This window comes from Ovis canadensis, chromosome 15 (assembly GCF_042477335.2).
Source record: "Ovis canadensis isolate MfBH-ARS-UI-01 breed Bighorn chromosome 15, ARS-UI_OviCan_v2, whole genome shotgun sequence".
NCBI classification, from domain to species: Eukaryota; Metazoa; Chordata; class Mammalia; order Artiodactyla; family Bovidae; genus Ovis; species Ovis canadensis.
Genome location: NC_091259.1, coordinates 66,150,172 through 66,173,847, shown reverse-complemented (window position 1 = coordinate 66,173,847; position 23,676 = coordinate 66,150,172).

The following is a 23,676-nucleotide window of genomic DNA, read 5'->3' as shown; positions in this document are numbered from 1 at the left end:
GCTTGTAGTGTATCCAGACCTTGATTCACAGTGTTCTGTTCTATTCCAGAGAGGACAAAAGCTTTAGCAGAAAAGCGATGTTGCAAGAGAAGGGGGTTGGAAGGCCATAACACCCACGTGAAGAGAGGGCTACAATCAGAAGTACACAAATCCCAGAAGTTCGTTCAGCCCCTTGTACTCAAATCTTGCTTCACAACTGAGTAATGGTCAGTTACTCTATTGATTCAGACCACAAAGGGGAACTGGACTTTCCTTGAACATAAAAATGAAAAAAAAAAAAAAAAAGGCGGGGGTGGGTGGGTGAGGTAGGTAGCAGCTAATGTTTAAAGATGTCCCACAATAAATCACACCTTTCAGGATCCATGCTCTTGTGAGATCCCCATCCCCTGAATCCGGGTTGGGACTTTGATTTTCCTGAAAATAAGATACAATGCAGGAAATGCTGCATGTCTTCTGAGACTGGGTCTGAAGAAGCCTTACTGTTTTTACCTTGGTCTCTGGTATGCTTACTCTGGGGGAACAAGCCTTGTGTAACATGTCTGACCTCTATGGGAGGATGCTATCTTGGATGACCACCCAGTTGGACATCTCATGATGCCTCTAAGCCCAGGTGCCATCTGACTGCAACACACAAGAAGAAGCAAGCCAGAACTACCCAGCTGAGCTCATTCACCAGAGAAACCAAGAGATAAAAATAAGTTGCTGGTAAGTCACTAAGATTGCAGTAGGTGAATCATGATGTGGTTACACCATAGTAGATATCAGGGAAAATATTCTATAAAGTTAGAGGTACTGACTCCAAGGGCTACATGGCATTTGTCCTGCATTATACATGAATTTTTAGCTGAAAATCTTAAAAACAAATGTATACTGACTCAAGCAGTTAAAAAGGGAAATTATTAATTCAGGTAACTGAAAATCTTCACAATCATACTCAGTCACCCAGTTGTGTCTGATTCTTTGTGATGCTTTGGACAATAGCCTGCCAGGCTCCACTGTCCATGGGATTTTTCAGGCAAGAATATTGGAGGGGGTTGCCATTTTCTCCTCTATGGGATCTTCCTGACCTAAGGATCGAACCCATGTCTCCCACGTCTCCTGCATTGCAGGAGGATTCTTTACCACTGAGCCATTGGGGAGCCCACCTGAAAATCTTAGGTGCAGAAAACTCCAATCATAAATAGACCTATGTCCTCAAAGATGTAGTAGGGAATTGATCTTCCTCCTTTATTTCTGCTCCTCAGTTAGCTCTACTCTCAAGCAGGCTCTTACTCTGGGTTAAAAGTAGCCACCAACAGGGCTAAGCTTGAAACTTAACCTTTGGAAGCCCCAGTGCAAAGAGAGCTTTTCTTTCTCAACAACCCCAAGCCTGGTGCATATTGGCCTTGTTTGGGCCATAAGCCCACTCCTCAAGCCAAAGATGATATAAATACTTTTAATAAACATGTAGACTAAGAGGAAAGGAGGAATAATTCCCTAAGCAAAATGAGGCACTTATGGTAGGTATTACTTCAGGTTTAGTAGCAGAAACCCAAAATTTACATAACAGCTTTAAAAAAATTTTAATTTATTCCTCACATGTAAGTTCAAACAATGCATCACCTCTCTTTCTTGAAGGCATCAGGAACCTGGAATATTTTTAATCTTATTACCTTGCCATCAGTTCAGTTCAGTCACTCAGTTGTGCCTGACTTTTCATGAGCCCATGGACTGCAGCATGCCAGGCTTTCCTGTCCATTACCAACTCCTGGAGTTTGCTCAAACTCATGTCCATTGAGTGGGTTATGCCATCCAACCATCTTATCCTGCTGTCCCCTTCTCCTCCTGCCTTCAGTCTTTCCCAGCATCAGAGTCTTCCAGAGAGTCAGTTCTTTCACATCACATGGCCAAAGTACTGGAGCTTCAGCTTCAGCATCAGTCTTCCCAATGAATATTCAGGTCTGATTTCCTTTAGTATGGACTGGTTTGATCTCCTTGCAGTCCAAGGGACTCTCAAGAGTCTTCTCCAACACCACAGTTCAAAAGCATCAATTCTTCAGTGCTCAGTTTTCTTTATAGTCCAAATCTCACATCCATATGTGACTACTGAAAAAAACGTAACTTTGACTAGACAGAACTTTGTTGGCAAAGTAATGTCTCTGCTTTTTAATAATTGCTTTGACATAGGTTAATATTAATTCATAGACTCCATCTCTTGGCTTACAATGATTGCTCCAACTCCATCCATCATGGTCATATTCCGTCGGTAGGAAGGGTAAAAATTGAAGGGAAGGATGTGTTCATTCTCTTCAAGGGAAGAATGAAAAAAATCACACATTAAATTTCACTCATATTCAGTTCACTAGAACTGATCATATGTACCTTTCAGTTAAGTTCAGTTCAGTCGCTCAGTCGTGTCCAACTCTTAGTGACCCCATGAATCCCAGCACGCCAGGCCTCCCTGTCCATCACCATCTCCCGGAGTTCACTCAGACTCACGTCCATCGAGTCCGTGATGCCATGCAGCCATCTCATCGTCGGTTGTCCCCTTCTCCTCCTGCCCCCAATCCCTCCCAGCATCAGAGTCTTCTTCAATGAGTCAACTCTTCACATGAGGTGGCCAAAGTACTGGAGCTTCAGTTTTAGCACCATTCCTTCCAAAGAACACCCAGGGCTGATCTCCTTGAGAATGGACTGGTTGGATCTCCTTGCAGTCCAAGGGACCCTCAATAGTATTCTCCAACACCACAGTTCAAAAGCATCAATTCTTCGGCGCTCAGCCTTCTTCACAGTCCAACTCTCACATCCATACATGGCCACAGGAAAAACCATAGCCTTGACTAGACAGACCTTTGTTGGCAAAGTAATGTCTCTGCTTTTGAATATACTGTCTAGGTTGGTCATAACTTTTCTTCCAAGGAGTAAGCATCTTTTAATTTCATGGCTGCAGTCACCATCTGCAGTGATTTGGAGCCAAAAAAAATAAAGTCTGACACTGTTTCCACTGTTTCCCCATCTATTTCCCATGAAGTGATAGGACCGGATGCCATGATCTTCGTTTTCTGAATGTTGAGCTTTAAGCCAACTTTTTTGCTCTCCTCTTTCACTTTCATCAAGAGGCTCTTTAGCTCCTCTTCACTTTCTGCCATAAGGGTATGTACCTTTAAGAGTCAGGAAATGCAGTTTTTACTGATGGCCTTATGTCTAAATAAAGTTTCTGTTACTATGTAAGAAGAAAATTTCTGGAAGACAACTAGCAATCTCTAACATATGCAGTTATCAACAGAAAAGGGAATGAAAGCTAAAGTAGAAAAAAATTATTCATGGCATGAAAGTAGAAATTGCTATGATTCCAAGATTTTTTTTAACACTATGGAATTGTTTCTTTCTTGAAAATTGTTACTAATGGCATCACTAGTACTAATGACCCTTCATTTATCTAATAAAAGAGTGTGCATGGGGATTTTATCTTATTTTTGTTTCCTTTTGTTGCTTTTGTTGTTTTTTGACTTTTGTACAAAAATTTTTAATTCAAAAATCAGAATGTGTTCATGAGCCTGACACTCAAAATTAGCAAACACTGTTATGTTTCAATAGAGGATACAGACTTTTCCTTTTTTCTTTTAGAAAGCAAAAAATACAGATAAAATTGAAGTCCCTTGTCCATTCCTCAGTTCCTGTCTAGATGCATCTCACTTCATGAATTTTGTGTATCAATTGTGCATTATAATACCTCCTCTAATAATAATAGCAATGAGAGCAAACACAGTGTTTACTATGTGCAGGCATTCTTACAGGTGCTCTGCAATGTTCACTCATTTTACCTTCATAATAACCAAAAGGTAGGTAGCATTATTATCTTCATTTTACAGATGAAATCTGAAGCACAGAGAGATTAAATAATTTCCACGATCCTACAACCAATAGTAGTAGAGCCAGTATGCAAATTCATGCATGCTTACTCGGAACAGAGTATGTGCTTTTAAAATCACTAATAGAAATGGCTACTATGTCTCAAGAACACTAAGTGGTATTGTTTCATGCAAGTCCTTTCTTCAGTTTCAATAAATGCTACCATTTGTACCATTCTGCAAAGTGACATGACAAAAATCTTTTTATATTTATCTTTATTGATTTATATAGATCTAATACTTTCATTTTAATTGCTATGTATTAATTGTATAGTTATAACACAGCTATCTATTTCCTAGACTATTTTTTTTAAGTTTTTAAAAAGTTGCTATCTGACAAGGTACTAATAGGTTAAATAAACATTGGAGTTTTTAAACAAAAAGTTCAGCCTATATTATGTATCTTCAAGGAGTGTATAGTACTGAAAAATTTATTTCAAAATAAATAAATAAAAAACCATTTCCTTCCGTTGTCCAAAGAACCGATCACAGTGACTGGAAAATATCTTGTTTAGACAACAGACACTTTGACTATATTTCCTAAAATTTGTGACCAACCCAAGGCAGTGGATTGTTCTTAATCAAATCAAAAGTACTGGATGTTTTTTGAACACTACTTGTACACTCAAAATTCTTTTTGTATCTTTTCATATTATGGAAGAATATTTTACACACTAACAAGTAGATGAAAACATCACTAACTGATAACTATACTATTATTTTTATTTTTGCAGATGGTGATTGCAGCCATGAAATTAAAAGATGCTTGCTCCTTGGAAGAAAAGCTATGACCAACCTAGATAGCATATTCAAAAGCAGAGACATTACTTTGCCAACAAAGGTCCATCTAGTCAAGGCTATGATTTTTCCAGTAGTCATATGTGGATGTGAGAGTTGTACCATAAAGAAAGCTGAGTGCCAAAGAACTGATGCTTTTGAACTGTGGTGTTGGAGAAGACTCTTGAGAATCCCTTGGACTGCAAGAAGATCCAATCTGTCAATCCTAAAGGAAATCAGTCCTGAATATTCATTGGAAGGACTGTTGCTGAAGCTGAAACTCCAATACTTTGGCCACCTGATGCAAAGAACTGACTCATTGGTAAAGACCCTGATGCTGGGAAAGATTGAGGGCAGCAGGAGATGGGGATGACAGAGGATGAGATGGTGGGATGGCATCACCGACATAATGGACATGAGTGTGAGTAAGTTCCGGGAGTTGGTGACATACAGGGAGGCCTGGTGTGCTGAAGTCCATGGGGTTGAAAAGAGTCAGACATGACTGAGCTATTGAACTGAATTGAATTTGTCAAATATTTACTAAGCATATGTAATATGTTAGACACTTTCCTAGCAATATATACTAACTCTGCCCCCAAATATAGTGGGGGGATATCAAGAACAGAGAAAAAAATTAATATACAGAATAAAGGTTTCCCAGGGAATGTGATTAACTCAAATCAACATTTCTCAAGGTACAATTCTATACACAAAGTTACCCAAAATATCTTTCATGAAGTATTAAAAGATGTTAAGTGAAGGAAAAAAAGAGATGCTTTTTGGTCAAATAACTGGGGAATCCTGGGATAAGCCAACTTTAACACATTTAAGTTTTAAATCTAGAAAATAAAAATTTAAAAATCAACAGAACCCCTCGGTTCCCACCTGAAGAGGAGGGAATTTGGTGAGTTAAGTTTAATCAGTAGTGAGACAAATTGAGTCTATTTATTATATTAAACACTGGTGACTCTGAGGCAGAAGCCAGGTATCAGAAACTGACCCAAATAAATACTATCTAAATATTATTCCCCAAATGGTGTGCTGCATGGCACCAGAAATGTGAGATCTCTCTCTACACACACATACTCATAAACACACACATGTGCATGCACACACACACCCATGACTAAATAAATTACTAAATGCATGAACTGAGGAAACTTGGAAAACAATGTTTACTATGGCATTCTATTAAAACCTTCTAAAAGGTCTTGGAGCTTTTGAAAATGTTACATCATGTTTATAAAGTGGCAGAAATTAAAATCAATTCTCAACCTGATTTTCTGTTTATTCCCCAAGACTGGCCTTGCCTCTGCCATACAAAATAGAGATCTACCTTTTGAATGCCAGTTGGGATCCAATCTTTCATTCAACCAGAAAATGCTCATTGATCAAAAGACATAAAAATACACTCAGCTGGATGTGTGGGACAGAGCCCTGGAACCGTATGTAAATTGTCAGCTAGGACTGTGGCCAGTGTGGATGTCCCTATTAGGAAGCTCCATTTGCTGACTTTGGGACTCAAGGGGTTACTTGGAAAGGTCCATAACAATCTTCTCTCACCCTCCAGGAGACCTACACTAGGGGCACTTAGAGAAATGTGAGTGTTCTGGCAATTTATGCCTGCATATGTCATTAAATAATAACCGTTTTGCATACAAATAGAGTTTCTTCACAGATTTATGAATAACCCTTTGGCCTCTTAAGATGGCATGCACTAGGCTGAGACAAAATGATACCAAATTTATTTGATAAACCGGCTAAATTATGGGCCTGACAGGCTTGACTGGCCCAGACTGGTCGTGCTTGTGGCCGCCCTGGGGAAGCATGCTGTTTCCTCGTGGCTGCCCTGCCCCAGCCTCAGCTCTGCCTCTTCATTCTCCCGCGTTGCGTTTTTATCCTGATTCCCTGGTGCTCTTTCCCATGAGTTACCTTCAGCCCATGAAGGAATGATCTCAACTATAGAATCTGTGACTGGAAAAAAGTTCTAACAAAACATGGAATTTTATTTTACAGACTAAGGAATTAAGATGAAGAAAGGCTAAAGGGCTTGTCCAAAATCTCACAAGAACGGAGGAAGCGCTGGAAACTAGTCACTTTGGGGGTAACAGTGTTAAGATACACGGGGACATTAGCTGCACTGAAATGAAATGGCTAAAATGTAATTTAAGTTTTATGCAGAGATTTTTAAGTGTAAGCATTTAAGGGGCAGTTCATGCACAGTCTGCAACTTATGTCATCCAATAGTAAAGCAAACACTTCCTAGCTCTTGTTTTATTCAGAATGGTGCAGGACAACAAACAAGTATCCATATTTTGGAAGAGAAATTCACATGGTTGGCTTCTTCTTCAAGTCACAGCTAAACCATCATCCCTTCCGAGAACGCTTTCTGGCCTAGCCACTAAAACACTCCCTGTGGTTCTGTATCCTATTACCCTTTTATTTCCTTCATAGTACATATTGCATCCAGAAAATTAATTTACTTGCTTATTGTCTCTCTCTGCACTGCCACCCCCTGCATTGGAACATACAATCCTAGTCTCTCTTTTTACCATTGTGTTCCTGTTGCCCAATAAAGCATCTGGTTCTGAGAAGACACCCAGTACCTGAGTGGGTGAAGCCAAATCCAGATGGCAAATCGGCGGGGGAGAGACAAGATAGCTACAGACCTCTTGTGATCTATGTAGGTGACTGACGCAAGGCCATGGAGGAGAACTTCTGGACCATGGGGCACAGCCCTAATGAAAGGTAAGCAGTCAAGAAAAGGTTAGACAACAGAGGCTCGATTGTGGGGGATTAGACACAGCTAGGGAAGAGGGGGCGGGGAATGGGGGGGGCAGTCAGGAGCCTGGGAACGGAGCTCTTCCTGAGTCAGCAGAGTAGGAGTTGCCTACGGAGGTGTTATGCAGCTTGATCTTTGTTTAGACTGAGAACAAAAATGTTTCTGAAACACCAAAATCCTTTTCTCAAATCTCTATGTTGCCACTACCTGGGCTCTCTCATCTCTGCCACCCTATGACGCCCCTGTCCCCGGCATGAGTCCCCCATGACCAGGGGAGGAACTATGGCACCTCCAGTGCATCCAGCCATAATTCACTTCCCGCCTGTGCCTTCTCCATCTAACGTCCTCTGCAGTAAGTAGAATCACGGTCTGATGATCACTTAGAAGAGTTATCAAGGGGAATCCTTAAAGGCAGCCTGCCAGAGTCTGGGAAAAGGAAATTTCAGGCCAGGCCACCAGGGAAGAAATTCATAGACGCTTTCCCCAAAAAGGACTTAAGGTTTTAAAAATGTCCTGAGGGCAGAAAGTACATCTACTGTGGTAGTTTTCTGCACCTCCTCCTCCCCAACAGACCTAAAGCTTCACATTTTTTGCTGAGCCATAAACCTCAGCTTTGTCAGTATCCAAACCACGGAGCCCAAATGCTTGTGTTTTACCCCTCTCCAACGGCATGCGTTCCATACACCAGCTCCTAGAAGGATAAACTAAACCTGTGGTCAAATAGAGGGGTAACAATTTGCAAATAGCTGAGGGTGAATGAGGTTCTGGAGTTGCTGCAAATATGTAGACAATCAGGCGCCTTGTGAATGTACAGAGAGAGCCACAGCACCTTAGTCAGATGGAAAGACTGAGGTTGCGACTAGCTCTGGAACACAAAATTTTCTAGTTACTGGAGACGGTCAGCCTCTGAGGCTTTCCTGTCTACACTGGAAATGGCACTAATGTACCCCTGCACATCTTAAGAAATAGGGCTGACCTGCAGTGAGGTCAGGGTCTCTGTGCTTCTCTCATTAACTGATTCCTGGTGGTTTCTGGAATCTTAAAGTGAAAATCCATTATATGAACTCATCCTATTTCTGAACTCTTAACTAAATTGAGTTTAATATTGGAGGTAGGCATGGTAGATAAATGCAGGTCAACAGAAAGGTATCTAACACGGGGAAGATCAAGGAAGCTTCCTGGAGAAGTTGATACCTGAGCTGACTTTTATAGGATGTGTAATGCTGGTGAGACAGAGAAGAAGAGGAAGGGAGAGAAAGGTTTTCCATGTACAGAAACACAAGTAGTTGTTCAAGCACCAACCTACCTATTCATTTAGCTTCATCCAGTCCATAAACGTTTACTGAGAAAGGAAGTGTGGCATAGTGGTCAAGAGTACTCACTCTGGATTTGGATCTGCCTGGTTTCCAATCTCAGCTCTGATATTTCCTAGTTGTGCAACTTTTAGCAAGTTCTTAACCTCCCTGTGATTCTACTTTCTCATCTACAAAATAGGGATAATAATAGAACCTCCCTTCAGGGTTTTTTTGCACAGAATAAGGGAATGAATATGTGTAAAGTGCATTACAGAAGTGTCTGCTATCATTATGCTTGTTATTCAGTGCCAGATATTTGCTACGTACTGAAAACAAAAAGATGAATAACAGATATAACCTTTATCCTCATAGAACACATAGTTGTTTAGGAATATGTAGGTACAGTGAAGGGGGAAGTATGGAGTGCTACGGAGCACTATATTAATAAACAGAGGCTAGATTAAGTCAAGGCATCAAACAACCCCCAAATCTTGGCAGCTTATAAGATTAACCAAATGAGTATACTTCACACTGCTGCTAGATGGCTGGAGCTGTGCTCCAAGTCTTCTCAATCAGGGACCCAGACTAACTAGAGTTAGGCAGTTGCCTTGAGAGAGAGAGGTGGGTATTGTGAATTACATACTGGCTCTTAAAAGTCTCTACCTGGGTGTGGCACACACTGTTTCTGCTTACATTTCGTTGGCCAGAGCAGGCCACATGATCACAACAAACTTCAAGGTTGAGGGAACATGCAATCCAACCATGTGCCCAAAAGGAGAAAAATGAGAACATCTGTGGATAGCCTTAATAATGGCCACCTAAGTTAGCATTACAGGGAGAGAAACTTCTTTTGGGAAGTAATATTTTAGCTGAGAGCTCACAGTAAAACAGGAATTAACCAGGCACAAGATGGAATGGGGTGATTCCAGGCCTGGTTTGAGAAAACTAATTAGGCAGAGTAGTGAGGTGGCCAGAGAGAAGGCTGAGAGGCCAGACTGTACAGGACCTAGCACACTACATGTGGGATAAATTGAGTGACGATCATCTCAAAGCAATATTCTGTGCATGTTAAGTTGCTTCGGTCATGTCCATCTTTTTGTGACCCCATGGACTGTAGCCTGCCACACTCCTCTGTCCATGGAATTTTCCAGGCAAGAATGCTATAGTGGGTTGCCATCCCCTTCTCCAGGGAATCTTCCTGACCCAAGGTTTGAACCCATGTGTCTTACGTCTCCTGAATTGGTAGGCTTTTTCTTTACCACTAGTACCGCCTGTAAAGCCCTTTCTTGAAGCTAAGATGGCCACAAATATGTTTGAGAATTAGATTTGCATTTTAGAACATAGTTCTGTTTGTGATATGTACAGTGGATTAAGATGACTAGACAGGAGGTCTAGATCAGGGGATACTGATTAGGAGAATCTTGCTGTGATGCAAGATGAACTCAGAAAGAAACACATGATTAAATGTAAATCTAAGGAGCATCTTAACAGAAGCAGAGCATCAAGGATGGTTGACCACTTTCTGATTTTGCAATCAGTAAGATGGTGATACCATTCACTGAAGAAAATATATAGGATGAAAGGCAAGATGAAGAGTTTAGCCTTAGAGAGACTATCCATGATAGGCTTCTAAGTTATCCAAGTAGAGATGTCTCAAATGCAGCTAATTTATAGGTGTGGGAATCAGAAGGGAGGCCTGAGTAAGAAAAACAGATAAAGGAGTCATCAGGATATGAAGGTTAACTGAAGACATAGGTGTAATAATACTGTTCTGGAAAGAATGTGCAAATAAAAAGAGAAAGGCACAGGATCCCTTAAAGAACATCAGTGTTTAAAGGGGAAGAAAGTCTCAGCAAGGAGGCTTAGAGAGATGTCTGGAATGGGGCTTGGGGAATAGGAGAGGGTGGTACTAAGGAAGTAAAATGAACAGAATATTCCAGAGGGTGAGGATCATTAGTATGATGCTGCTGGAAGATTCAAGCAAGAAAACAGCAAATGGGAAATTTCTGATAAGTAAATGCCAATTGGAAATTGGCAAGAAAGAGTTGCTTGGCCGTGTTGTCAAGAGCAGCACTAGTGTAATGGTGAAGGTGGGAGGCAGATGACATAAAAAAAGATAAGCAAACAGGAGAGAAGGAAATAGAATCAATGTGGCCAGTATTGCAGAAGCTTGGCTTTTATTGGGAAGAAAGTTAAAAGAGATCTATTTTATGTTGCATGCTGTGCTAAGTCACTTCAGTCATGTCCAATCCTCTGCAATTCAGTGTACTGTAGCTCACCAGGCTCCTCTGTCTCTGAGATTTTCCAGGCAAGAATACTGGAGTGGGTTGCCATTTCCTTCTCCAGAGGATCTTCCCGACCCAGGGATCAAACCCACATCTCTTGCGTTTTCTGCATTAGGAGGTGGGTTCTTAACTACTAGTGACACATGAGATTAAATCTAGGACAGTTCTCCTGCCTTCCAGGAACTTAAAATCCAGAGAAAAGAAAAGATATATCCACAGTGAGGAACAATAGGCAATGAGACACTGACTTAGACAGTTTAGAATTCAAAGAAACTAGTTCTTCGCGGTGATAGGGTCCTCAAGGAGAAGTCTCAAAGAGGAAGCTGTAATCTGGTCCCCAAAGAAAGAGTAGACCTTTAGGAGGAGAGGACATTCCTAGAAGGGGAAAGAACATAAGAATATAGACATGTGATAGCATTTGAGGAACAAAAAGTAGTCCAATCTCACTAGAGAAGAATAGTATATTTAGAAAGGATCCCCATTTCACAATTTTCAAAAGGTACCCTGGGGAGCCCTAAAGTTCCCACAGAGGGGTCAACAAGTAAATATTCTACATCAGGGGACAGTAAACTATGGACCATGGGTCATATCTGGCCTACTGGCTGTTTCTGTAAATCACATTTTATCAGAACACATCTGTTCCTTACATACCATGTATAACTGCTTTCACAGTGCAATGGTAGAGTTGGGTAGTTGAGACCAAGACTTCATGATCCATAAAATAAAAAAATAACTATTATCTGGCCCTTTCCAGAAGAATCTCATCAACTCCTGTTCTAAGTCATGGAGGTCTTTCTGTTCATATGCTTAAATCCTTTTCACTTATTTTCATCATTATTAGTAGAATCCTTTGCAAAATACTTTAGATGGTCCTTTCATAGACAAAAGATAACAGAGTTATCTTTCTGCTTTCTGCACCATTTTACAAATAAAATTAAATAAATGCCTTATTTTCTTTTTTTCTAAGGAAAAATATGATTGATCTGTGCTGAGATGACTCCAGCATTGCCGTAAACTTAAACTATGACACAAGGTTGTAGTACAGAAATGATTGCAGGAAAGCTCTTTGGTGCTCACCCATATCCAGTTTGACTCTTCTCCTGCCTACCCCCCCCATATCCAGTTTGACTCTTCTCCTGCCCACCCCCCCCATGCATGTTGACAGGGTTAGATGTTTAGTTCTACTCAGTGGTAGACGTGTGTATGTGTCACTTTTGGACAAAAACACTTAATTGCCCAGAGGGAGGCCCACAGGGATAACTATGCCCTATACCAGCCCTCAGTGATAATGTGTTGAGAGAGCTAAGTGTACAAATATGCAGTAGCCTACATCAGTGAGACGCCATGTAGAGATTGGTAGCCTAAGAGAGCTGCCAGATCAGGAGCAGACCTGATCCTGATTCCTTATCAGGAGTAAGGACTCATCTCTTTTAGTGTTAAGTTCCTGAGATTTTGGTAGTGTTTGTTACTGCAGTGTAACTTATCCTATCCTGACTAATGCAATAGCCGATGGAATGTTTGTCAGCAGAAGAATGCTTTCCTCCATGTTGTAGCATTCCAGACCCACATACTTTAGAGCATTTCAATATTTGAAACTTTATATTTTCTCTCTTCAATACGAGGCTGTCATTTTAAGCCATTATCAGTATGTTCTATACTCACATTCACTTATAATTTGTTGCTCCTAATCTTCTGTAAGCTAATAAAACAGATATTTATACTCTCTATAACCATTTATGAAGTAAAATGAATTGTCTCTGAGGGAAGTCCTTGAGGGAATTTGTGATCAAAATGTTTCAGTAGCACAGGCAGTTCCTCTGATCTCCATTTTGATGATTTAGAGGTCTTTTTTCACTTCCTTCCTTGTTTTGAGTGATGTTCTAGATCAGAGAGGCTCAGTTCAGAGAGGCTATCAACCAGTAATTTTCAGATAAGACATGAATAGACTACCATATGTTTAACAAAACTTCATGGGATTGCTCTGGAAATTTCCAGATTTATCTACTCTGACATATATATATATAAATTATTTATATATATAAATATTATTTATATATAATATTATATACAATATATTAATACATTATATATTAATATATAAAATATTATTTATATATAACTTATTTATTTATATATAAATTTTTATATAAATTATTTATTTATAAATTATTTTTCTATGTCCTCACCTTACATATCTGGCAGGCTTCTCAAAATAAACTTATCACCCTCCCATAACACCTATTTCAATAACATTTTCTATTATCCATGAATTCATCTATGGCAAAACTCTGTTGTCTTCTTTGATTCTTCCTTTATCATCCCACCAACAGACAATGGACCATGAAGCCCTGTTGATTCTACCTCTAAAATATGCTTCAAAAGTCTTGGCTGACACACAAAGCCCTTCATGAGTCAGCTCCATCTTACTTTTCATGGACATGTGTCATTGTTCTGTTTTCAGCTATTTTGGTAATAGCAACCAAATAGATTAGGGAATCTAACTTCCCCCTATCAGTACCATGAGCTTAATGGCACTCTCTATCAAGGGGCTTTCCTCTCTTCAAGCCAAGAGGTGTCCAAGTTGTAACAAATTAGATGCCATCTCACTAAACTCTGATGTTTAAGGGAATTCACTGAAAACGACTCACCTCATGAGGCTGTCTGGAGAGACCACCATGAGTGTCTGATGCCCCAGATTCTGTTTTGAATCCTTACTTTTCAGCATTTCCTATGATTCTGTGAGTAGCACTGTATGATTCCAGTTAATTGTGTGTGTGAGTACATGTGTGTGTGTGTGCACGTGTGTGTGTTGGGGATGGTGATGTTGTGTGTATGCTGGGCGTGAGTTCTTGCATCAGTTTCTGTTGCTTATAACCAGATAATTATAACTAGTACTCTACCTTTTAACATCCTCCCAAGGTTCTCCTCTCACATCCTAGATTCCAGGACCTTAAGAAGTGGAGCCGTTTCTACAACATTCTATATATTTCCATTCCATTTTCAAGCTTTTGTCCTTAATTTTCCCTCTTCCTATAATACCCTTTGTTCATTTCTGAAAAATTCCAATTCATCCTTCAAGCATTAGTGTAAATATGGATGAAAGTATTTCTACTTCTAAAGCTTCCCCAGCCCTAAAGGCAAAATTAAGTGTCCTTGTTTTTTAAATACTCAAATCAATTTATACATCTTTCCAATTTACAACATGGTATCATAGCTAGTGATTCACAAGTCCAGTTCTTCCAGGAGATGCTGAAATCCTCAAGAACACACAGGCAAAGTTCAACAACTATTTGTTGAGGTGAATGGACTGAATCACATCCAAAGAGTTGTTTGTTTGTTTGTTTGTTTGTTTGTTTTTAAAGATGGTTCTCACTTTTTTGTTTATATGCCTTACAATTTCCAGTCCTCTTCTCTTTTAAAAAGTATATCCCATTAACACTTTATAGAGTTTAGAATTAATAACTGATGAGATGTAGAAAGTAAAAATAGTTGTCCCACTTCTCTTCCCTCTGTGATTCCCTGTCTCCCTTTTCCACTGACACATCACATTTCAATGCCATTTTTTGTTTCCTTCCAAGTTCCCTTTGCCTCTTTCTTTGCAGAAATATGCAATGACCCATTATGCAATGAGTTACACTGTATAACAAACAGATTTCCCTCCTCTCCTGAGACCATGTGAATGAAGAAAAAAAACATGAAATCCTTAATAAGGCTGCTCATGTGATTGAAGGCTAAGAATGTGATCCCTTAGGAAATTCTGGAGATGGATACAGTTGTGCCCCTCCTGGAAAAATCATTAGTGAATTATTCAATAAAAACAAAACATAAAGAAGAAAATGCCAGAGGTTCCTATCTACCTTCCTGAAAAGATTGATCCAAAGTCCCACTTTGTAATCGTTCAGATGAATTAACTTTAATCAGAGAAGCAAAATGCTAATCAAAACAAGGGGGAGATAAATGGAATTGGTTTTCTCTTTGTATTATTTAATGGTGCCTCCCATCTCACCTGCTGCCTTTCCTGATGGACCAGAGTTAGTGAATATTTCTTTGGTATTATATGTCCCCATTACTGAAGGAAAAAAAGGAAATCATCTTTCTCACTTACCCTCTTGAGTCTCTTCATCCTAACCCCTTTGCCTACACAAAGAAAGTGAAAGTGAAGTCGCTCAGTCCTGTCTGACTCTGCGATCCCATGGACTGTAGCCTATCAGGCTCCTCCGTCCATTGGATTTTCCAAGAGTGCTGGAGTGGGTTGCCATTTCCTTCGGGAATCCCAGATTTCAGACTTTAGCTCACAAGATCCTCCATGATTTCATATGGCCCCTAACTATCACCTTTCCCACTATCTCTACCATTCTACTCCAAAGCCAGTAACTTTTCCAGTTTATCCAAACACTTTGTTGACACTTATAAGTACATTCAAGCAAGCTATACCTTTAAACTGGGACAATTATTCCCTTTTATCTAGCAGGAATATCCTATCTTTGTTCACTCAGCTGAAGATCTAGCCCCTCACTCCTCAGTAAACACATCTTCATGTTCTGTGATGTTCTGTGTTATAAACACATCTTCATGTTCTGCAGGTTCAATTCCTGGGTCAGGAAGATCCCCTGGAGTAGGAAATGACAACCCACTCCAGTATTCTTGCCTGGAAAATTCCATGGACAGAGGAGCCTGGCAGGCTATAGTCCATGAGGTCACAAAGAGTTGGACATGACTGATTGACTAAGAACATGTTCTGTGTAATTTATCTTTTGATTTATTTTGTCTCTGTTAGACTCTGAGCTCCTTGAGAGATCAAAGCATATACCAGTCACAATTCCCAAAATATAATAAAAACTCTAACATTTGTTAGATGAATTAACCATTACTCACTTCCAAAATAAAGCCATGGAGGGTTGTTGTTGAGGGAGAAGTAAATGCGCAGTTTATTGTACACTAGACAAGTCTTTGCTTCCTCCTCAGTATGCTAAAGGAAACAAAAAGTTGTTTCATAACACAGATCATCTGCCCCCACGCTAGGCACCAAGATACAGAGATGTAGTCTCAGCTTTGAAAGTTCACACTCTTATAAGAAAGAAGCCTCAAACTGGTACATGTTACAAAATAATAAAAGGGTTAAAATGCGCTTATTTAACATTTCTTATTATGGGAAAATAAATTAGCCACCTCTGAGGCCCACTGAAAAACACTTGAGTCAGTCAGTCAGTTCAGTCGCTCAGTCGTGTCCGACCCTTTGCGACCCCATGAATCGCAGCATGCCAGGCCTCCCTGTCCATCACCAACTCCTGGAACCTACTCAAATTCACGTCCATCGAGTCGGTGATGCCATCCATCTGATCCGCCATCTGATCAGTCATCTGATCCTCTGTCACCCCCTTTTCCTCCTGCCCCCAACCCCTCCCAGCATCAGAGTCTTTTCCAATGAGTCAACTCTTCACATGAGGTGGCCAAGGTACTGGAGTTTCAGCTTTAGCATCAGTCCTTCTAAAGAAATCCCAGGGCTGATCTCCTTCAGGATGGACCGGTTGGATCTCCTTGCAGTCCAAGGGACTCTCAAGAGTCTTCTCCAACACCACAGTTCAAAAGCATCAATTCTTCGCCACTCAGCTTTCTTCACAGTCCAACTCTTGCATCCATACATGACCACTGGAAAAGCCTTGACTAGACGGACTCTGTTTTTCAATATGCTATCTAGGTTGGTCATAACTTTTCTTCCAAGGAGTAAGTGTCTTTTAATTTCGTGGCTGCAGTCACCATCTGCAGTGATTTTGGAGCCCAGAAAAATGAAGTCTGACACTGTTTCCACTATTTCCCATGAAGTGATAGGACCAGATGCCATGATCTTCGTTTTCTGAATGTTGAGCTTTAAGCCAACTTTTTCACTCTCCACTTTCACTTTCATCAAGAGGCTTTTTAGTTCCTCTTCACTTTCTCCCATAAGGGTGGTGTCATCTGCATATCTGAGGTGATTGATATTTCTCCCGGCAATCTTGATTCCAGCTTGTGCTTCTTCCAGCCCAGCGTGTCTCATGATGTCCTCTGCATAGAAGTTAAATAAGCAGGGTGACAATATTCAGCCTTGACGTACTCCTTTTCCTATTTGGAACCAGTCTGTTGGTCCATGTCCAGTTCTAACTGTTGCTTCTGGACCTGCATACAGGTTTCTCAAGAGGCAGGTCAGGTGGTCTGATATTCCCATCTGTCTCAGAATTTTCCACAGTTTATTGTGATCTACACAGTCAAAGGCTTTGGCATAGTCAATAAAGCAGAAACAGATGTTTTTCTGGAACTCTCTCGGTTTTTCAATGATACAGCAGATGTTGGCAATTTGATCTGATACATAAATAAATGGGCTTCACAGTGCCAGAAAATTTCATTGGTCTTTGCTATGCCAGTTAGCAATCATGGTATCTGGAAATTAACACTAGCTGAAAACAAAGGAAATTTCTCTATGCACACATGAGGGCATAAAGCAGCAAGTCTATAAAACTGTTATGGACACCGACAATAAATGACAAGGGATAAACATATACTTATCTCCAACTGGTTCTATTTAGGAGAAGAAGAAAAATGAGGTCAATGACTTCACTCAAAAAGCTATTCTAGGTTAAGCCTTTCTAACATGAGCATAGATAGAAATTGGTTATTTCAGCCCAGATTCCAACAGCTTTAAAGAGCTTTTCTCTTTAGAGGGTAACATTCATTTAAGGGATCTTTCAACCTATACAATTTCCCAATTCCTAAAATTGATCACAGGAGCAACTTGATTTCAAAAGAAGTTAGGACTTCAAAAATGATGGTAGGGTGAGAAATAAGAAATTACTACAAACTATTTTACTAGTCCTGAAATTAAATAGTTTAATTAATTTTAATTAAATAATTAAAAGTGATATAGCACTGTGAAAAATGCATAAACTCTAGAGATATACCATTTTCAGTTCCAGTTTTATCTCTTCCTGGCTGTCCCTTTGGGCTTGTGGGAATGTGGGTAAAATTTTTACCCCAGCAGACATTAGCTTCCTCATTTGTGGAACTGAGATTTTAAAAAACTGATTTCATAAAAGCTTGTGAATATTGAAAATTATATTATAAAGGACTTAGCCTAGTATTTAACACATGCTTACATATCAAGTAATACATACTCACTGTATAGAAGTATACTGATTATTTAATTAAGGTTAATTTAAGTATTAATTACTATTTTGAGTAGAGAATACCAAAGTGTATGGGAGACATTACTAATGTTCCTGTGTTTAGTAAAGACACAGTAGAGGAGAATGTTAAGGATGAAGAGCTGAGACAAAGAACAAGACTGAAAGGGAACAGGTTGAGAATAAAAGTAGGGGCATCTCCACAGCACTAGATCATTGGAAGAGGGCTTATAAATATATCAAGTTGGCTAAGAAGTCTAGAATCCTAGGACTGCCTAAAAGAGTGAACTTCTGAACATTTCATGGGACTTTCCTTTCCACTAATGGACATCCTTTCTTCCTTCAATGATTAATCCTCCAAAAGTCTTGCATCTACAACAGTGTAAAAAGGAATAGATTTTTCTGTCCGCAGATTGTCATACAGATAGATGGAGTATCCCTCTGGATAGACATAGACTACATGTTGTTGTGAACAGCATCAAAGAAGTAGCAACAGCAGTCAACTTGTGGACCAAAGTGAGATAATATTTCAGGGTTTCTGTGTGGTAACACATTTTGTTCTGTCACAAAATTAAGGAACAACAGTTCTAAGATGTGAACACATCACACTATGTACTCTCCAATTATGTCGACTTGAAAGGGATACAGAATCTTCTCTTTGAGCAGTGATATGAAAAGTTCTGAACAATGGAGGGAAAAAAAGACTAGATTTATATTTCTCCAAAGACAGCTGGGAACTATAAGATACTGGACAAGTATTTTTATATATAAATTTCAGTTAAATTAATAGGATAATAACTACTTCATAGAGTTATGGTACAGATTAAATAGCATAGTTATAAAAATTATGTAACACAGCCCCCTGTATGTGCATGCTAAGTCACTTCAGTTGTGTCTGACTCTTTGTGACCCCATGGACTGTAGCCCACCAGGCTTCGCTGTCCACAGGATTCTCCAGGCAAGAGTTCTAGGTGGGTTGTCATGTCCTCCTCCAGGGGATGTTCCCAACACAGGCCCCTACTATATAGTAAACACTCAATAAATGTAGCTATGGTTAAGTGGGAGAAAAAAAAGGAAAGGAAACAGTCATTTGTCCATTTCTGCATTTGGTACTAAAGGAATCCCACAGAAGATTGAAGATGAGGCTTCACAAAAATAAATAACGCCTAAACCTGCACCAGTTTTGGTGAACCCCAATGAAGCCAAAGGATGTAATAACAGCTTGTGTTATGAAATAATATCATATTTTATAAAAGTATATTAAATGCAACTGACTAAAGCTACCAGAGAATATTGGACTGAAGGAGTTTCACTGGGTACAGCTTTAAAACTCCCTCATTTTCCCCTGGGAGATGCACTCAGGTATCATAATGTTTTGTCTTTGCAGAATGAGATCTGGCCAGAAGTGCTAAGTGGGGGCTTTTCAAGGCTCTTATATTTCCAACAACAGTTTGGAACTCCAGTATAACTGATGCATATATTTGTAAAAGCTGTCACCTGAAACTGACAGCTAGGTCTGGATACAAATCCACATAGTGCTGCCAATCCACCTTACTTCATTATGTTCAGGTTATGTTTTAAGGCTTCTCTGGGGGCTCAGATGGTAAAGAATCTTCCTACAATGCAGGAGACCCAGGTTTGATCCTAAGAAGGGCACAGTGTGGCAAGCCTGCCTAGTGAGGGCCTAACTGCCTCAACTCTGTGGGCGGTGGAGCCATTTGAGTTCTGCGGGACATCTAGTAGAAAGGAAACCCCAGACATGGGGGATCAGAGCACCCAACAGTCATGTGAACTTTGGGGGCTTCCCTAGTGTCTTAGATGGTAAAGAACTCTCCTGCTATGCAGGAGACCTGAGTTCGATCCCTGGGTTGGAAAGATCCCCTGGAGAAGGGAAGAATTCCATGGACAGAGGAGCCTACTGGGCTACAGTCCATGGGGAAACAAATAGTCAGACACGACTGAGCGACTTTCACACACACTTCAGGTAGCACCTACCAGCTTCAGTTTCCTTGCCTTCAGGTAGCATCTTCCAGCTTCAGTTTCCTTGCTTCTCAAATGCAGATAAAAGCATTTGTCCTCATCAATCTTCCAGACTGCTTGCGTGGATCAAAATATAAATTGATAATTTGTGCAAGTTTGGAATAAACTACAAAGTAATAAGGATTATAATGATATAATCCATATTGTCATTATTTCCTCTTTAGGTGTTCCAAATATTGAAGAAAATACATTATCTTTCATTGAAAGAGGATCAGACAAAAGTAAGGATGAATCTGTTCATTTGGGTTGCCTCTAAACACCTATTAACTCCATTGGCATGTTGGGCTTACATTCCAGATGTTTGTTTTTGAAGGAGTAATAGCGTGTCCATAGAAAGTCCCTGTCAGAATCATAGGAATGACTTTGCCTCTCCACACTTCCCAGAAAATTGTGAGTGCCAACATTTTCTCAATGTATTTCCTTTTTGATTAAGCCAGAGTGATTGGTTACTATAATTTGCAGCAAAGAACTCTAACTGATACACATGGTATAGTGGGAAGACCTTTGAGACCAGACAGAGATTAATTGAAATGCCAAACCCATCACTTACTAAACTTGGATAAGCACATAACCTCTTTGTGCCTCAGTCTCTAATCTGTAAAATGGGAATGAGAGTCTCCCTCACAGAGATTGTGATATCTGAGAATACTATTCAGCACCCAGAGGGGTTTAATATATTGCAATTGCCTTTATCTTCTCGATCAACAGTTTTTTACCTTTTAGGATCACTCACACCTTTGAAAACCTAACAAGCACTGACTGTCTGATCCAAAAATAATGTGCATATACATATCTACACAACTTCTTTCATATAGTTTTAGAAATTCATTGGATCCGCTGAAGTCTAATAAGGGCCCACCAAAACCAAATAATAATTTCTCTTGTAAGTGGTTGCTTATGGCATATGCATACATATTTCCACTGTGAATGTTATATATCTGCTTTGTCTCTGAGCTCTTCTGCCACTGCTACTATCATCAAGACTCAACAAATGCTTTTACTTTTATAAAAAATAACTACTTAGAAGGGCTTTTACACTCATCATATCACATAATCTTTCAAAAAAATCCTGTGAAGTCTACGTTGTTATCTTATTTTAAGATACAGATTGGAAGAAAAAAATTTACTCTGTATTTCGCCATTATAAACAAGACTCCTGAGTCTATAACCTGAGTTGTTTCAGTCACCATTGTTTTGCCAACAATTTATATAGTACCTGGACATGGTAGCACCCAAGGTACTCGTTTGAGATAAATGAAGGGAAAATGTAAAAAGAGGATTCTTATTTCTAAATAATAAGGTAACAATTTGAGGGTAAATAAGCACAAAGGCAAAACTCTATTAGAACTTCCTTGTGACCATAGCCCAGTATCATCAGAGATATAATGAACTCAGTAAATGTTTCATTGATGGGTAGGTAGATAAACTGATGAATAAATAAAACCTTTGCAAAAAATGGAACCTGAACTTCACCAAAAAATGTTTATCTTGTTGTTCAGTCACTCAGTCACGTCCAACTCTTTGCGACCCCGAGGACTGCAGCACGCCAGGCTTCCCTGTCCTTCACCATCACCCGGAGCTTGCTCAAACTCATGTCCATTGAGTCGGTGATGCCATCCAGCCATCTTGTCGTCTGTCATCCCCTTCTGTTTATCTATCACTGCCTAAAACTTGGTAACTTAAAGCAACCATTTTGTTTTGTTCTTAACTTTCTGGATCAAGAATTTGGGAAGGGTTCAGCTGGCTGGTTTGTCTCCAAGCTCCATGGTATCAGAGGTGGGTGAATGGGGCTAAAACATCCATTTCCAAGCTAACTTCTTCATGCACTTGCCTTTCCCTTGGTAGAACGTGGTCGCAATGAAGCTCCTCTTTCTCGCCATGGAGTCTCTTTGCTTTGACTCTCTAGCAGGATCGTCGGACTTCTTACACCGCAGCACTGGGCTCCAAGATGAAGAAGCAAAACCTACAGGCCACTAAAGCACTATGTCTAGAATTGAAACAGCATCATTTATACTGGATTGTATTGGTCAAAGTAGTCACAGGCTGGCCCATGGTTTAAGGGGTGCGGAAATAGATCCATGTGATTATGGAAAGAATAACAAAGAATGGGAAGCCACTGTTAATCTACTACATTTTCCTTAGCCAAGACAGAAAGTTCACAAGCAATCAACTAGGACATTGCTCCTGTTGCCACCTTCAATCAGACTTTTGTCGTGGCATAATTTTCATTTCCCAATTATCAATAAATAATCCTATAAACCCTTAGAGTCAATGAAGCTTGGATGCATATCTGAACTAATTTTCAGGCTTCAGTGAACATGTCTCAGGGGTACCATAGGAGTGTCTGTGTTCTAGTTCTTTAAGGTAATTCAAACTTCTCCAAATCTGGTGGGATCAAGCAGCCCAAAATAACATTACAGCTAAAAATTTACTCTACATTAGTGTCATTACAAATCAATCCTGCACTACCCACCTCCTAGGCATGCAAAAAAGTCAGCATTGCCACTTTCAGGATATTTTCGCATCTCAACAGGGAGTATGGCTAAGTAAGATCTAAAATAGCACAACGATCCCAGAAACTACATAGAAGAAAGAAAATACAAATAGCACAAACAAGCACAGGGCATCTCAGACAATCCCAAAGAGAGCTAAAGTTTATTTTCAACACTAGGTTCTAGAGGCTTCATATTTTGAGGAGTTATACTTCTGATGGTTTTAATGCTTACTTCTACAAATTCAAATTATTTCAACAAGCACAAGGTTTATTACCTCACTGTGTCATGATCTTAATCTCGACATATCACAGAAATTTACATTACACATTATTTTCAATGACCCAGGATGTTTGCTCCCTATGAACTGATCAAAATAGAGGAATAGGTTGGTTTTGTCAAATGCAAAGGTGCACTTGAGTTATTTTGGGCTCACTGGAACTTTCAGTGTCATGGCTCAGTATACTGGCAAGATGACATTTTACAAACTTAAGATTTGCTGTGCGTGCTGTGTGCTTAGTTTCTCAGTCATGTTCAGCTCTTTGCGACCCCACAGACTGTAGCCTGCCAGGCTCCTCCATCCATGGGGATTCTCCAGGTAAGCACACTAGAGTGGGTTGCCATGCCATCCTTCCTCCAGGGGATCTTCCCAACCCAGGGACTGAACCCAGGTCTCCCGCATTGCAGGCAAATTCTTTACTGTCTGAGCCACCAGGGAAGCCCAAGACTTGCCATAACTAAGGTCAGTTTAGACACAAATGTGGAAAGCTTAGAATATGAGAACAAAGGAGAGAACAAACAAGATGGGTTTGATAGAAACTATAGATGTTAGCCCCATAGAAGGCATCTGAGAGAACTGTTTTGTTTCTGATGGGGCACAATGGTCCCAGCCTCAGTATCACAATCTTTCATTCCTAAAACATCCATTAGAATGCAAGATCCATGGAAGGCAAGATTTTGG